At 41.4% G+C, this 17,582-nt stretch overlaps 1 protein-coding gene and 1 long non-coding RNA gene across 12 annotated transcripts in view; both read left to right on the top strand.

Annotated features, from left to right (window-relative positions):
- RGS6 (regulator of G protein signaling 6) overlaps window positions 1-17,582 on the top strand; it is a 627,092-nt gene that overhangs the window by 64,067 nt on the left and 545,443 nt on the right. The gene's annotated exons all lie outside the window — the stretch shown is intronic.
- Window positions 4,074-16,998, top strand: LOC116528490. The gene is made up of 3 exons (XR_004259062.1): window positions 4,074-4,148; window positions 11,635-11,644; window positions 16,984-16,998. It is a non-coding gene; the product is annotated as an uncharacterized LOC116528490 (long non-coding RNA).

Below are 17,582 nucleotides of genomic sequence, written 5' to 3'. Positions count from 1 at the left end.
TCCTTGTTTGTACATGCCTCTAGATCAAGAAGAAACACATTCGGGAGCTGTATGTCAGAGACTATACCCAAATTTAAATGGTGAGGGTCTGGACTTGGAACTGATGCTTTGTTGGGATGAGACTTTTGGGGACAGTAGGAGAGATGGGAGTTCTTGGGAACTCCCATCTTTGTTAGGCAGCCTTTGAGATGGCTCCTTCTGATCTCTGACTCCTGGACTCAGAGTTATTACTCCCCTCCCCATCCCACATTGTACTAGGGTTGGCCTGTGTCACCATTTGCAAAGGGCAAAAGTGATGGTATGTCGCTCTCAAGATTAGTTTATTAAAGACTGCGGCTTCCACTTTGGGCATGCTCTCAATCCCTTGCTGTCCTTGATCCCTCACGGCAGGGAAAGCCAGCTTCCATAAGTTGAGAACATTCAGGCAGTCTGGTGGAGGCCCACATGGTGAAGAACTTCCGGCCAACAGCCATGTGAGGGAGCTTTCTTGTAAGGGGATCCTCCAGTTCCAGTCAGGGCTTCAGATGATGCAGACCAGATTGACAGTTTGACTGTAACCTTTTGAGACACTGTGTAGAAAAAACTGTTGCAGAATGCCTTAGACTGCTGTACTTAAAAAGGCCTGCTTGTGAAATTGTCACCCAGGAATTTGGATTTAGGGAAGGCTAGACAACATTCTTTAACGGAGAAGTGTGGCTCCCTGTGCCTAAACTGTGTAAACAATATTATTTATGCTGAGCACCTGCTTTCCATATGAGATTTTTTAATGTGCTGGGCAGAGGATATACAATGAGCAACCCCCAGTAAAAACCTTGGGCCAGGATTGGTGGCTTATGCCTGTAATCCCAGTGACTCAGGAGGCTGAAGCAGGAGGATAGCTTGAGGCCAGGAGTTCGAGGTCAACCTGGGCAACAGAGCAAGATGCCATCTCTGAAAACAGAAAATTAGCCCGGCATGGTAGTGTGCACTGTAGTCCCAGATACTCAGGAAACTGAGGTGGGAAGATTGCTTGAGCCCAGGAAGTCAAGGCTCCAGTGTGCTGTTAACTGTGGCATTGTACTCCCACTTGGGTGACAGAGTAAGACCCTCCCAACTCTAAAAAAAAAAAAAAAAAAAAAAAAAAATCAAGAGAGACAAACATTGAGCACTGAGAGTTCGTAATAAACTTCCCTTGTAGACAGCATTTTCCACTTGTCACAATATGATACTGGAGGAATTAAGCCCATTCTGTGTGATTCCACAGTGAGAAACTCTTGGAAACTTGCACCTGATGCCCCGTCTGGCAAAGGGAAAAGGTGCTGATTTTGCTTTACATTCTTTTGCTATAATAAATCATAGCTATGAGTAATTTTATGTGAGTCCTGTGAGTCCTCTTAGCCACAACTGAACCTGAAGGTGATCTTGAGGACCCCCAACTCAGAGCCCCTGAGCTAGGAGGACCTAGATCTTCTCAGATCCTCAGAAAAACCATAGGATAATAAATAGTTGTTATTTTGAGCCACTGAGTTGTGGAGTAGCTTGCTTCACAGCAATAGGTAACTAATTCTGGAAGGCAGTCATTTCTCTGTCCCCAGCCTTTAACTTAGTGTCTGGAACATAGGTGTTAAAGAAATATTTGTTGAGTGAATTGACGCTGTTTCTGCCTTTGAAGAATTTCATAGTCCATTTGGTTCCTTTGCTGGAGAGATCTAAATCCTGGCTTGGTATTGTAAAGCAGGCTTACCCTCTTTTTTTTTGGCCTAGAAGAACCAATCACAGTGGCAGCAGCCTGCCTGAAATTGTCAAGTCCTGCCATCTTCCTGTTGAATGAGATCCCTGAGTATAAGAATCAGTGTATGACCATGCCTCCTCTCTTTTACTGTCTTCTTAGGTCCTTTGATTTTTATTTTCTGTCTCTTCTATGCCATGGTGTTGGTAGCTATTCTTACCACTGAAATAAAAACTTCTTCCTGCTGAAAAATTAATTACCAAGTGTTTCAGGGCCTTATAAGATATTAATATTTCCATATCGAGTCTTGCCTCTTTCTCTGTCATATGATCGCCTTGAGAAAGGTTCAGACAAATTAACTTTCCATTTTACATTGCACCCCACTTTTCCAGCTTCTGCAAACTGTCTTGAAATAGACTTATATAGAAAGATGGGAACCATTTATGCTAAAATGAATTTAATGTGGGGAAAAAAAACTCAAAGCATACATTGAAAGTAGACTCCTTGAGTCATTTACAGTGAATTATTTTAATCAAAAGGTGTGTTTGAGTGTATGCATAGGTATATGCATACACTGCCCTCCACCCCACCCCATACTGATTCCTGTGGCACACTTCTGGGTAGTTGTTGGAACTGTTAAATAAAAATTACAGGAGCCCATAATTTTGGACTAAGCTTCTGCACTTGACCCCAACAAGCGAGATTGAAAATCAGAATGAAGTCACTCATGCTAACGTTCCATGTCACCTTCTAATAAATCAGGGATATGAGATAACAACCTAATTTCCCAAACAGGGCAGTTTCAATCTTCAATCAGCCTAATAATGAATTCTCTTTGCTTTGATCCTTACAACAAAAAGTAACCTGAAGGAACGATGTTAACTAGGTGTTTTTTTTTTCCTTTTGTTTCCCTGTTCCTGGTTTACAAAGAAAGTAACTTTGCAGTGACCAGTGTTTTTGCTTTCTCTAGCCTCTTCTGCTTACAAAGCCAACCATCTCTGCCCGCTCATTGGTGCACTTACAGTATTAGGTGGTGCAAAATTTTCAGTGGAACGAAGTATTGCCCCATTCTAGAATTGCAAACAAAGCTACTTGAGCTCTTTAACGTAAATGTGTTGTCATTTTGCCCTTTGACAGATCTTTTTTCTTCAAGTCTCCTTCCAGTTCAGCAGATGACTTTGATTATGAGTTTTTTCCTGAGAATCTCAGGGTGGTCAGTAGAAGCTCTCTCATTTCTCTTCTTTCCATTTAATTTTTTTTTAATTTTCATTTTTTTTTTCTTGTGTCAGAGAATCATCTATCTTTGTTGCAAAGAGTTCTAGTCCTGCTTTCAATCCCATATACTTGGGCCCAATGGATCTTTCAAAGGTGAAATTCTGGCCCCATGATGGCATGCATCATTTGAAAACCTCTGATGAGTTTCCTGAGGAGGGGTGAACTTTCTCTCCTTACCTGCCTTGCTTTGCTGCATCCATTTTGCTCATGGAATTCCCTTGTATCAGGTTCTATGAGTGGAATTCAGCTTTGAAGGCAATTCCAGAGATCCAAGGAAAACCCAGGAGATTGGAAGGAATTCATATTTGTCAAAAAACCTGTAGCTTGAAAACATTAAAAAAAGTAAATAAAACCCAATATAGTATAACAAGTATTTACATAACATTTACATTGTATTAGGCATTATAACTGATCTAGAGATGATTTAAAGTATACAGGAGGGTGGCATAGGTTATATGAAAATACAACACCATTTCATATCAATATAAGGGACTGTAGCATCTGTAGATTTTGGTATTCTCCGTTGGGGGTACTAGAAGCAATCTCCCTGGGATACTGAGGGATGACTGTAATTTATTTTCAGTACTCTGGTAATAGTGTATTTATGCTCTATTGTTTCTCAGGGTTTGTGGATGATAATCCATTAGGACCTGAAAATAAGATGTTAGAATTTTTATTTACTTCATTAATTTTTGTTTTTTATGAAAATTTTAAGTGTATGTGAAGTTAGGGAATAAATGTAATTTTGAAATAACTAAATCTTTATGTTTGGAAATCCATGTTCAAACTTTTGGGTGGTTGGGGAACACAACCAAAAAGACCTGAAAACCAATAACAATTATAGATCAGTAGGCATTTTAGAAATAGTCTTTGATATTATTTTGGATATAAATGATTTGATTGACACTTGTTTAATTGCTTATTAGATGGGTTTCTGCTTTGTCAAGAACATTTTTAAAAAATTTAGACAAGCAAAAGTCAGTAAAATCACCTGTGATATGACCACTAAGAGGTAAGTATAATGAACGTTTTATTGTATATTCTTTGTAGTTAGTTTTCTATACACAGAGATGAGATTTTCTTTTAAAGGAGGGAAGATCTTGATGTGTTGATAATTTGTAAAACTTTTATACCTGGTTCTTTGAACTTTAAAGAATGTCGTGCTGTTGGATTTTTAGACTCTTGCAGCATTTTCCCCTGCTTCCTTTCTTGCTGTTATAAACAGTTCTGAAAAACAGACGCTATTAGCCACGCCTGACATATCTGTGATGATTCCCGGTGAGACTCCTAAAAGTAGCACCTTCCTTTCATGGGAGAAGTTTTACCTCTACCTTTGTTGCCTGTCTCTAAGGCAATTTTGTGTAATGATGGAGAGCTCAGGACAGAATTTGAATTGTGCCTCAACCAGTTACTACTGTGTGACTCTGGGCTGGTTGTGAACCTCTCTGTTCCTCATTTTCCCTCATCTGTAAACTGGGTGAAACACTAATGCCAACATTGCTCAGTGGCTGTAAGGAGTACGCAAGTAAATAAGTAGAAAGTACTTGATGGTGCATGACATAGTGTAAGCAAACAATATATTTTAGCAATTGTTTATGAGGTATTTCTCTTGTCACGTAAGCAAAGTTAATCATCCAGTGGCTCCTATGAAATAGAGCATAGGGCCAAGCTCAGTGACTTATGCTTGTAATCTCAGAATTTTGGGAGGCTGAGGTGGGTGGATCATCTGAGTTCGGGAGTTTGAGACCAGCCTGATTAACATTGCGAGAGCCCATCTCTGCTAAAAAAAAAAAATAGCCGGGCGTGGTGGTGCGTGCCTGTAATGCCAACTACGCAGAAGGTGAGGCAGGAGAATCTCTTTAACCTGGGTGGTAGGGGCTGCAGTGAGCCAAGATCATGCCACTGCACTCCAGCCTGGGTGACAGAGCAAGACTCCATCTCAAAAAAATAATAAAATAAAAATAAAGCATAGTTATATTATTCAGTAAGGTGAATGAGACATTAATGATTCCATTTGATTAGTTCTTACACCCAGGAACCATGAACACAGGAATCTCAACATATGGTAGCTTATAGGGACAGTCTGTAATCTTGCAAATTGAAAAGGTGCATAGGAGTCCTTCATTAGGCAGATTCAAATATTGATAAATGAAGGGAGAATTAGTCTTGTTAGAAGAAACTGGCCATTTAGTTTGTTAACAATGTAGTTAATCTATCACAAATTCAGTGAGGGCAAGGATGGAGCCATTTCTCTTTACTGTTTGTGTACAGATCCAGCTCTTGGGCCACAGTAGGCAGTCAATATTTGTGAAATACGTAAATATTTATGAGCAAATATGTCCATGCTTTGTGAGTATATTGCAATGTATGTTGTAAACATAATGAAGGCTTTGTGTGAGGAACTGACAATCGACAATGAAATTGTTGTCTGCAAAGTGGGCTGGGGCCTTTCAAGCATTTCTCCTGATTATAGATTCAGAAATAATGCAGGAGGCTGTTGTCGAAAGTGAATCCCTCGCTCCATGCTGGTCGTGTTCTTTAATTCTTCTGCCGTTCTCTTGAGTGTGCTCTGTCCTTACTGTAGCTGCTGGGTCTGAGCTCACTGTGAAAATAGTGTTTCCTTTCTGCCGACCCATAGGGCTCAGTGTTTGATTAACAAGTTTCCTATTTTCTGAGAAAAATACCTAGGTAAATCCCCCTTGGATGACACAAGGATCTGCGATAATTTACAACCGCTATGTGAGCCTTGTGTTGAATGACATGCTCTTTGTAAGGATGTGGTGTAATTTATAATGCTGGCCCCAACGTCCACTCCTAGGGCATTCTCAGTGCAGTCAGTGCCTTGGCTCAGATATTGGATAACGTTGACAGCTAAGAGAGGAATGACTTCAGTTGCTGCTGATGATTTTTTTTTTTTTTAATCAGACTTACAGTGTAAATGGATTTTTCTCTCTTCAAAGCAGTGACCTTGGGATAGATGTAATTCTTTGATGCTTCCATTGATGTTGCTATTGCCCCAAACATTTCCGGAATCCTTTTAAAATTACCTTTAAAGCATGTGGCACATTCTTGTGAATATTTTTGAGTCTTGCAAATACTCATTCTTTGTATGAGGCTTTGATTTTTGGAAAGAGTGAAGAGTCACTGGCATAGGTGCAGCAACTGAGGTGGGTGATGAGGGCAGGGAGCACTGGTTTTGTTCAGGGCAACATGTGGTTTTAGAGGCCTTTTAATAATGTCATGAGACTTGTACATTTGTTCCAAACATGATTTCCTTTTAAAATAACGTTTGAAATGGTGAAATAGTCCAAGCCTACAGAATACTACAGAACATTAAATGATAGACAGACACGTTCCCAGCATGGATGTGAAACAGATGCTAATGTGCTGGGTGTGTTTGCTTGTGTTCTTTCATCTTGCTCTTTCTTGTTTTTGAAAGAAACTGTTTTAGATATTCCTAAACACCCCTCGCTTCCCCCATACCTGTCTCCCTTCTCCCCTTTTTCCAGCAATATTCATCCTTCTGCCAATATCGTCATGCTTCATTCCCAGGTGTGTTTGTGCCTTTTGAGGGAATGTTTAAAAATTCATAGGAATTATATTGTATGTATCCTTCTGACATTGTCTTTGAGGTTTATCCATGTTGATTTGTTTTAACTGCTGTCTCAGTCCAGCTGTGTTGCTGTAAAGGACTACCTGAGGCTGGGTAATTTATAAAGCAAAGAAATTCATTTGGTTCCTGGTTCTTCAGGCTGTACGGGAAGCATGTCGCCAGCATCCGCTTCTGGTGAGGGCTCCCAGCTGCTTCCACGCATGGCAGAAAGTGAGGGGAAACCAGTGTGTGCAGATCACATTTCAAGAGAGGAGGAGAGAAAGAGAAAAGGAGGTGCCAGGCTCCTTTTAACAACCAGCTCTCGAGGGAACTAATGGAGTGAAGAGTTACTCATTATTGCAAGGGCAGTCCCAAGCCGTTCATGTGGAATCCACCACCATGATCGAAACACCTCCCATCAGTTCCAACCTCAACACTGGGGATCCAATTTCAACGTGAGATTGGGAGAGGACAGGCAAACCAAACTGTAGAACTGTTCCATGGGATTCCAGTATATGTAAATACAGCCTTCATCTGTTCACCTGAGAGAAAGTTCAGATGCTTTCACTTTTTTTGTTAATACAAACAGTGATGCAGTAACTATCTGTGTGCCTGTTTAGAAATATGTACTAGAGGTTGTCTAGAGCCAGTACTCAAAGGAAAAATGGCTAGGCTCTAGAACATACACATTTTTAACAGGGTGAATATTCCAAATTGCCCTCCAAAGCAGTTGTAATTATGCTTCCATCGCTAGTTACTGTTTCCCCTTATCCTCTTAGTTAACAGATTTGTAATTTTTGTTAATCTGATTGGCACAGAATTGTATCTCATTGTTTGAAATTGCATTTCTCTGCGTTCTAGTGTGATTGAGTGTCTCTTCTGTACTCAGCAGCCATCTGAGTTTCCTCTTTTGTGAATTGCCCATTTATATTCTTTGCTAGCTCTTCTATTGCCATTGGCCCTTTTATTTATGATTTATAAGAATCATTTATAGTCTAGTATTAATTCTTTGTCAGTTTAATGGGCCCCAAATAGCTTTACTAGTCTCGGCTTATGTTTTCACTTTTTATGATGAATCTTATTAAAGAGAACTGCTAAATGTTAATGTAGTCAAATTTATCCGTTTCTCCTTTGTGGTTTGTACATTTTTGTGTACTTTTTAAAAGAAACACTGCCCTATCTCAACGTCATAAAAATAATTTCCCCAACGTGTGATGATCCCCTCCCTGTGTCTATGTGTTCTCACACACTGAGGTCTGTGGGGGGAACCTAGGGGAGGGACAACAGGGGGTGGGGAGTTGGGAAGGGATAACATGGGGAGAAATGCCAGATATAGGGGATGGGGAGGAAGGCAGCAAACCACATTGCCATGTGTGTACCTATGCAACAATCCTGCATGTTCCCCCTATGTACCCCGAAACCTAAAACTCAGTAAAACGTAAAAAAAATAATTTCCTTTACATTCTTTTAAAGTTTTCAAAGGTAGTGTTTCACAGACATTTAGAATTGATTTCTGTGTGTATGTAACATGGGCGTCCACTTTTATGTTTTTCCGTATGCATGTCCAGTTGTCTCAGTTGCCTGGAGCCAATCTTTTCCCACTGTCATACACACATTCCCAAATACATGTGCCTGTGTCTGGCTTCTGTTCCTTGTTAATGGTGTGTTTGTTTACTCTGCCTCTACCCTATTTTAATTACCTTGGTCTTACAGGTTTGGGTAGTTTGTTCCACCTCATTTTTCTTCTTTGGAATTGTTTTGGCTATTCTAAGCTCATTATACTTTCGAGTATATTTTAGGAATGTGGAACTCCTATTGAGCTTTTGTTGGAATTACTCAGATGATTTACAGATAAATCATAAGAATTTGCTCTCTTATCATCCTGGGTCTTCTCATCTACAACTATGGTATAGCTATGTTTATTTAGTTCTTTTTTTAGGTCTTTCAGTAGAATTTCATAATTTTTGCCTTACTTTTCTTACATATCCTTGTTAAATGTCTTCATAAGTATCTCATATTTCTTTCATTTTTTTTTTTTGAGATAAGGTCTCCCAGGCTGAAGTGCAGTGGTACAATCATAGCTCACTGCAGCCTCCCAGCGCCTGGGCTCAAGTGACACTCGTGCCTCAGCTTCCCTCTGAGTAGCTATGACCAGAGGTGCTCACCACCACATCCAGCTAATTTAAATTTTTTTATCCCACATTTTTGTTGCTGTCAATGGCATCTTTTTATTACATCTTTTCCTATTGTTGTTGGTGTATAGAATGTTATTTTTGTATATTTTGCTGAACTCATTAATTTTCATGGTTTAGATACTCATACATTATGCAGACAGAGATATCTTTTAATAATGATGACAGGTCTTTTCTTCTTCATGTCATGTGACTTTCACTTATTTTTCTTGTCTTGATGTACTGACTTGGACTTTCATGATATCACCTGTTTTTGTTAATAAAGTTTTATTGAAACAAAGCAACATCCATATTGCCTGTGATAGCATTGTATTATAACATCAGAGTTGAATAGTTGCAACAGAGACTGCCTAGTTTGCAAAGCCTAAATGTCTGCTTTCAGGCTCGTTACAAAAAGTTTTCCCTCCTTCACAAAACAGTGTTGGGCAGAGGCAGTGAGAGTAGTAACCTTTCTAGTCTCATCCCTGGCTTTAAAAGGAGAGCTTGTGCCACCAAGAATAATGCTGCTCTGGGTTGGTTGAAGTGTACCTTTTATTGGATTAAGAAAATACCTTTTTTTCCCTTCAACTTTTGTTTTAAGTTCCAGGGTACAGGTGCAGGATGTGCAGGTTTGTTACGTAGGTAAACGTGTGCCATAGTGGTTTACTGCACAGATCATCCTATCACCTAGGAATGATGCCCAGCATCCATTAACTGTGCTTCCTGATGCTCTTCCCACCCCACCGATTCTAGTGTATGTTGTTCCCTCCCATGTGTCCATGTGTTCTTATTGCTCAGCTCCCACTTATGAGTGAGAACATGTGATGTTTGGTTTTCTGTTCCTGTGTTAGCTGAGGATGACGGTTTCCAGCTCCGTTCATGTCCAAGCAAACGACATGATCTCATTCCTTTTTATGACTGCGTAGTATTCCATGGTGTATATGTGTCACACAAGAAAATGTCTTTCTTAGATTTGTAAGATGTGTTTTCTTGTTTGTTTTTTTAAAAAAATCGTGATTGAATGTTGAATTTCATCAAATGTAATTTTGGCATCTGATTAGTTTTTCTCTCATTTTAAACACACTCAATTCTATTCTTTTAAAGTTTTCTACTTCTAGTCACTGGGGCTAGAATCCTCCCCTTTGATGTGCTTTTGTAACTTGTGAACTCAGCGGGTCTCATTTCTTGGTAGGAATTGTCTGCGGCATGGATTGTGGGAAATTTGCTCTGGCTTTTCCCCTGCTCATTCATTAGTCCAGGACAAATTTTTATGTGAATTTCTCAGATTGGGCATTTCTGGACCATATAGGAAGCCTATATTTGTACTGGGACATTTTGTTCCTGGGGCAGAGATCTGGAGTTTAAACTTTGCAAGGGAAGGCTTTTGTTCTCCTTCCCAGGAGAGGGACAGAAACATATGAGTCTCATCTCTGTGGCTTCAGCTCTTTGAGGTGCCTCACTCAGTGCAGCAGACTTCCACCTGGGGCAGACCCCACAGACTTTGCCTGTTTCCCAAACTCTGTGCTAGTTGAAATCTAAATGCCTTCCTCCCCTGGACCAATACTTGTTTCTCTCCTTCCCCCTCACCATGATCCTGTCACTCCCTAAGTGGAGTGAATTTATGCTTGTTTCTGCTTTTAGTTGTTGCTTTGGCTCTGGCACCTGGTAATTTCTTCTTTCTTATTGCAGGTTCAGCTATGAATTTAAAAATAAATTATATAGGATATTTCCAGGTGCTTGTAGGAGGTGAGTGTGAATGTGTATCTCCTCACTGTCTTGCTGAAACGGGAGGCTGCCCTCTAAATGAATTTCAATATTGAAAAGGTAAACAAAACCCCAATAAAACAAAAAGCAACCCCCCAAATCAGCAACTGTGAGCCAGGCGGCATGTGAAGTCCTTTACATTAGCTCATACCATTCTTATAGAGACTCTGTAACTCATTTTAAGTGGAGAAGTTAAGAAATTGGCCTAATCCCATGTCAGGACAGAGGCAGGCCAAAAACCTGTCTGTTTTATTGGCTACTACCTCATTTTACGTGTCTGAACAGTAAGAACAGTGGGTGTTAAGTGTATCCTTCCTAAAGGGAACTACTACAAAGGTCAACATTATTGTCCATCTAACATTCCTAATATATTTTTACACATTAGTCTCACCTGATAATTCTAAGATAGAGTAATGATCATGCTTCTCTGAGGGAATTAGCAGTTTTTTTTTTTCCATGGATTTAAATTCAAGAATAATCAGAAAGTAGCAGTTCAGGAGTTTTTAGTATTTGTGAAAAGGCAGATAGGCACACCACTAGCACTTCCTTCTGAGTGACGTAGATCTCGATGGAATTAATGGGGACCCTTTATTTTCCATGCTGGCAAGATATTAGAGAAACATGTCTTACTCTCAGGTTTACTAAGACATGTTTTAAGGATATCTTGTCATGAATGTGGCTTATGGAAGGTTATAGGGAGAAGGATTTTTATATTCTCTCTGGGCTTATTTGCCCATACTCTGAAATCAAGGCAGGCGATAAAGATGGAGTCAGTGGTCATTCTGTTGTTTTGATTAGGGGTTTATAGATGGCTGACATTTTGATCTCACTTAATGGCTGAAGATGGACTCCAGGGTACTTCACCACAGCTCGCCCTTGTTCATGATCTGATTTAGCAGCATCTTGATTTGAATTGAAAGACAGCCCTGGGAATTTTAGCTCAGTCCTTGTGAGAGCGTTCAGGAATGCCACGTTACCTGATGCTACCTGAGATGCAAGTGCTTGGGCATTCACAGCCTCTGAGCCTTGACCTGTGGGGAAGAGGTTGAGAAGTGGCAACACTTCTATTCTACTGGCTACAGAGACCGGTGTCACCATGAAGTTATATGAATGACTTTGACAAGAATTTTCTCAGTGCACAGTAGATATTTGCTGAACGAGCTGATCTTGCAATCCCAGTATATCTGGAGTAGTCCGTTATGAATTTGCTAATTACCTTGATGTTTGGTCTCCCAGCTAAGTGAGCTCTTGTGAACTCTGCCAGAATCTGGATTTCGAAATGATCTGACTGGAGGAGAGGAAAGGAAAGGACTGGGCCAAAGTGGCCATTGCATGTCAGTTTCTTATATGTTAGAAATTGACTCAGACCAAGGGCCTTTCTTACCTGTTGTCAGAAAATACCCATTCTTTTTTTTTTCTCCTGACTGTTCACCTGTCCCAAGATGAACTGGTTCTGCCTCTTTTTCCTGTTCTGCATTAGTACTTGGAAAAGCCTATGGCTCCATGGTCTGAGGTGTGACCTTCACAGTGGGCATGCTTTGCCTCTCTTCTCTGACCGAAAGAAGGCCGCTGTTTTCTAATCTCTGTAACTGCTCTGTGAATTCTTCTTCTTCCTGATGACTAAGTGTGACTATTCTCCAAGGTTCAAGCACTTCCTGGCTGTCTTTCTCTTTTTCCAAGTTTTCTAAGATATCCACCAAAAAGCACAAATACTTACTGAATATGTTTAGTGCGCCAGGCACTTTTTAAAGCACTTTAATAACAATAACTAATGTTTATTAAGCATCTACTATGTGCCAGGCACTGCTTTTGGTACAAAAGATGTGAAATCACACAAGCACCATCCCTCTTGGAACCTACGTTTTATTGGGACCCAGCCAGATGATAAAACACATCAGTAAACAAACATAGACTTCGGCAGGTGGTGACATGTGCTCTGAAGGAGAAATGGGGTCCGAGTAGAGAGCGACTGTGCATAATGAGCTGGTCAGCAGATAAGCGGATATTTGAGAAGAGCACTTCTCCCAGGAAGTGAAGGAGCAAGCCCAGTTGGCTTCCAATTTCCTCCTCCTCGTGTCTTGGCAGCTGGGACCGAGCTTGCCTGGCGCGGAACTAATTCTTCCTGTTCTCTGCTGACGGGGCCGCTTTCTCCCAGAGCCCAGGCTCTAGGTCTCAACCCGGATCCTTCTCTCCACTTTGCTTTTCTAATGGCCATACGTCTTTGACCTTCCTTTGAAATGGAAGTGGCAGCAACGTGTTTTCCACAGCCACTGTGGTTAGGAAACCTCTGCCTGGCTGAGCACTTTGCCGTTTGATTTCTGAATTCCCATACTAGCCTCCTAAATGGTTTCAGCTACTAGTCTTGCCCTTCTCACCAATCTGTGACCATCAAAGCACTGGAACACGTAAGCCATCGTTTGAGTGCTTACTTCATGCTACCCGCTGGATTCTCACAAGAGCTTGATGATGCCACTACAGTATTATTTTCTTTTCTTTTTTTTTTTTTTTTGAGATGGAGTTTCGCTCTTGTTACCCAGGCTGGAGTGCAATGGCACGATCTTGGCTCACCACAACCTCCGCCTCCTGGGTTCAGGCAATTCTCCTGCCTCAGCCTCTGGAGTAGCTGGGATTACAGGCATGCGCTACCATGCTCAGCTGATTTTTTGTATTTTTAGTAGAGACGGGGTTTCACCATGTGGACCAGGATGGTCTCGATCTCTTGACCTCGTGATCCACCCGCCTCGGCCTTCCAAAGTATTATTTTCTTTTTCCCCTTTTTTTTTTTTTTTTGAGATGGTGTTTCATTCTTGTCACCCAGGCTAGAGTGCAATGGTGCGATCTTGGCTGACTTCAGCCTCCTCCTCCTGGGTTCAAACAATTCTCCTGCCTCAGCCTCCTGAGTAGCTGGGATTACAGGCACTGGCCACCATGCCTGGCTAATTTTTTTTTGAGACATAGTCTCACTTTGTCATCAGGTGCCAGGCTGGAGTGCAGTGGCGCAATCTCAGCTCACTGCAACCTCCGCCTCCCAGGTTCAAGCAATTCTTCTGCCTCAGCCTCCCGAGTAGCTGGGACTACAGGCATGCATCACCATGCCCAGATAATTTTTTAATTTTTTTTATTTTTTAGTAGAGATGGGGTTTCACCATGTTGGCCAGGATGATCTCGATCTCTTGACCTCGTGATCCACCTGCCTTGGCCTCCCAAGGTGCTAGGATAATTTTTGTATTTTTAGTAGAGACAGGGTTTCACTGTGTTGGCCAGGCTGGTCTCGAATTCCTGACCTCAAGTGATCTACCCTCCTTGGCCTCCCATAGTGCTGGGATTATAGGCATGAGCCACCATGCCTGGCCTTTTTTTAAGTTTTATTTGAGGTTCAGGGGTACATGTGACAGTATGTTACATAGGTAAACTCATGTCACAGGGATTTTTTGTACAGATTATTTCATCAGCCAGGTATTAAGCCTAGTACCCAGTAGTTATTTTTTCTGCTCCTCTCCTCCTGCCACCCCCAACCCTCAAGTAGACCGTAGTGTCTATTGTTTCTTTGTGTTCATAAGCTTTTATCATTTAGCTCTCACTTGTAAGATAGAACATGCGGTATTTGGTTTTCTGTTCCTGTGTTAGTTTGCTAAGGATAATAGCCTCCACCTCCATCCATGTTCCGGCAAAAGACATGATCTCATTCTTTTTTATGGCTGCATAGTATTCCATGACGTATACGTACCACATTTTCTTTATCCAGTTTGCCGTTGATGGGCATTTAGGTTGATTCCATGTCTTTGCTATTGTGAATAGTGCTGCAGTGAACATTCATGTGTATGTATCTTTATGGTAGAATGATTTCTATTCCTCTGGGTATATACCCAGCAGTGGGATTGCTGGGTCATATGGTAATTCTGCTTTTAGTTCTTTCAGGAATTGCCATACTGCTTTCCACAATGGGTGAACTAATTTGTTTTTCTTTTACAAAGTTTTTTTTTTTTTTTTTTTTTTTTTTTTAAAAGGATTGGTAAAGTACCCTAGTGAGAAAGGAGAATAGAGTAGAACAAGGAGTTTGATCGGTAACTGACTGAGCAATTGAGATAACTCTTACCTTTGGATCAGTTGCTATTACAATTATTATTCCCATTTTGCAGAGGAGGAAACAGGCTTTCTTAAGGTCACTTGCTAATCCAGGAGGTGGCTGAGCCAGTTGTACTCAGGTCCAGTGGAATCCACAGGCTCTTCTAGCCACCAGCCCAAGCTGCACGTACCCTGCTGCGGACCACCATGGAGCCCCTGCTTTGCTCTTTCACTCTTTAGCTCAGGATTCTTTCATGCTTCCTATTATCTGTGGGAGAAAAGTCCAGATGTTCTGGAATAATATTGAGGTCTTTCATGCCCGGACCATACTTCCCCTGTTTTCTGGTTTTGTACCTGAGCTCCCTCCTGTAACAACCTTTGCTGAACACACTCAAATATGCCATGAAGGTAAACACAGCGATGCCTATGTTTATACAGTGAGTGCTTTTTCACTCCCTTCATCTAAACTCACTCTTTCATCATGCCCCAGCTCAGACTCCTCTTCCTCTCTTCCCTTCATCTGTGTTCATCTTTACTTCCAGCCTCCCCTCCCAGACAGAAGGCATGTCCTGCCGTTTCACACCAGTCCTAACATCAGAGGACATAGCTCCTCTAGCCCCTTCTTATTGCCAACTTGCCATTCCCATGTATTTCCATAGCCCCTGATCCTAAACTATTGAGAAAAGTTATATATCCAAAATGAATCTAACTTTTATAAGCAATGGTCTTGGTAGATGTATACATATTTCACCTAGGGCCTCTTGGGGCTGTAAGTATATTTGGTGGAGCTCTTTTTTCTAAATTGCCTTCCATCTACCCAAGAAAGTCAATTTCCTTTTTTTAATAGCTGTGACTCCCTTTTGGGCTGATGATGGCACGATCCCAGTTCAGTCACCTATCTGAGTCATCAGTGGGGACGCCATTTAAAATTTGACTCTTTCCTTAAATTGAATCAGTGCTCAAGGGATTAAAACTAGATATTCACTAGAACATTCCACAGGAAAATTTAGAAACAAGAGTTCTGAAAATGTTTTCTCAAAATGTCAAGGAGTGAAAATGAGAGAAGGGAACGGGAACGTTTCTCTTAACCCACTGTCCCTGACTTACCTGCTGCTTAGAAAGAAGGGGAGGAAAGGAAAGCATTAGAATAAAAGGAAAAACATTCAGAGGCAGTCTGAGTCATGAGAAAACAGCCCAAACTTCCAAAACAGAAACTGAATGACATCCTCTTCCTAATTCAAGCCTTCCTCAGGGGAAAATTGAACGGAACGTTTCATTTGAAAAATGGAATGAGACCTGGGCAGAGGGCGTGGCCCAAGTTGGAATGTGAACTTTATCCTTGCTCTTGTTCTGGGGAAAAAGCCATATATACGTCCAGCACTCAGAGGTGTTCTCAACAATGAGCTCATTGAGATTTGCCACTCAACTAGATCCTGCTTTGCGCATGTAGCACGTACCACTGTGTCTAGCACATACTGAGGACTCAGTAAATATTCACTGAATGAATGAAAAATAATTGCGGGCTGGGAGTTGAGAGGCTTTGTAATTCTGCTCTGTCATTTCTGGTAGTGACCACCAGGTGGTGCCTTCTTAAGAACAGGAGGAAAAGAAATCACTCCAGTGAACAGAGAAGCCTTAGAGTTGACTCAGAACCCTTGTCCTTGTGCGCACCGTCTAAGAGTACATCACAATTTCTCCTTCCTAATGCTGAATGTGCACACAGGGTTGAGATACGTGGCTGACACTGACTTTCTTTACTTGAGTCAAGGCCAAGTAAGGTTTTCATCGTTGGCTGAGCTCTGGGATTTAAAACCAGTTCTATCCCAGGCCAAGTGAGTTTCTGTTGTTCCTGCTTATCCCCTGTCCTCCAAGAGAGCCCATGCTGCCCTTGCTTCCATGTTTTCTCAGAAACTCGTCCCCAACATCACTAACGGATTCGTATCCAACTCTTGCAGCTCACGGGTTGAAGAACTGGGTACCCCTGTGTATTTTAAGCAGCTACCCCATGAATGCCTATGTTGAAATAGGTTTCTGTGGTTGAAATTCTCCAAAAAGTCCCACAAGACGGGCATAAATTAAGAAACCAGCTCAGCAGGCCTAGGCAGCTTTCCCAAAGTAACACAGATAAATACGTTGGCAGAAAGGATTCAAGCCCAGGAACATCTGCCCTTAGGTCGTGCTATGATCTCTATTCTGTTTTATGTGGAGTAGGTTTAATGTATCTGCATTAATGAGATCCAGGGGTGAAAATATAACTAAAGTCAGGGAATGTGAAGTGATGTCCTGGAGAAGGAGGACAGTTCACTATCAGTGTGAGAAAACACACCCAGCTCTTGGCAGCTTTCAGACAGTTGCAAATAAATAAATACTTAGCCTCAGGCTTCTTTGTGCCGATAAACCTAGTTAAGGGTACTAGAGATTCTAATTGGCAAGAGTTAGGGACGGAGAGGCTGGATTGAGAATGTGTATGTCCCTGTGTTTCTGTATATACATATAGAGAGACAGAGTTTGAGAGAGCGAGTGAGTTAAATCCCAAGCAGACCTGGAAAACCATCATTTTGCCAGGACCGACTTCAGCAAAACAGCAGAGCAAAGTTCAGAGTTAAGCCAGAACTTTGCCTTGAACCTCAGGCCCACAGAGCCCCCGTTCCAGCAGGGCCAAATCAGCATCCGAGCCTCCCCTTCAAGTTGTATCTGTCCCGTGTCTTGGTGTTTGTGGTCTCCATTATCTGGTAGGTCACAGTTAATTATACACGGTTAATAAAAATACATTAGCATAATGCACTTGCCAAATAGTGTTTTTTTTTGGGGGGGGGGGGGGAGAAAATGACTTAACTCACCTAGAGTATCTCTAGGCATAGATTTTAATGTTGGAAATATCAGGAGTGATTAACCTCCTAGGGAGGTTGAAGGGAAGCAGAATTGGACTGGAAGGATTGGAGGAACGAAGGTGAGGAATTTAGGGTGAAAACTGCCTCTTAGAATCTTTTATATCAGACCTTATTCT

Source organism: Sapajus apella, unplaced genomic scaffold, assembly GCF_009761245.1.
Source record: "Sapajus apella isolate SASKATOON/1434 unplaced genomic scaffold, GSC_monkey_1.0 scaffold59, whole genome shotgun sequence".
Lineage (NCBI taxonomy): Eukaryota > Metazoa > Chordata > Mammalia > Primates > Cebidae > Sapajus > Sapajus apella.
This window is presented reverse-complemented; position numbering and strand designations above follow the sequence as displayed.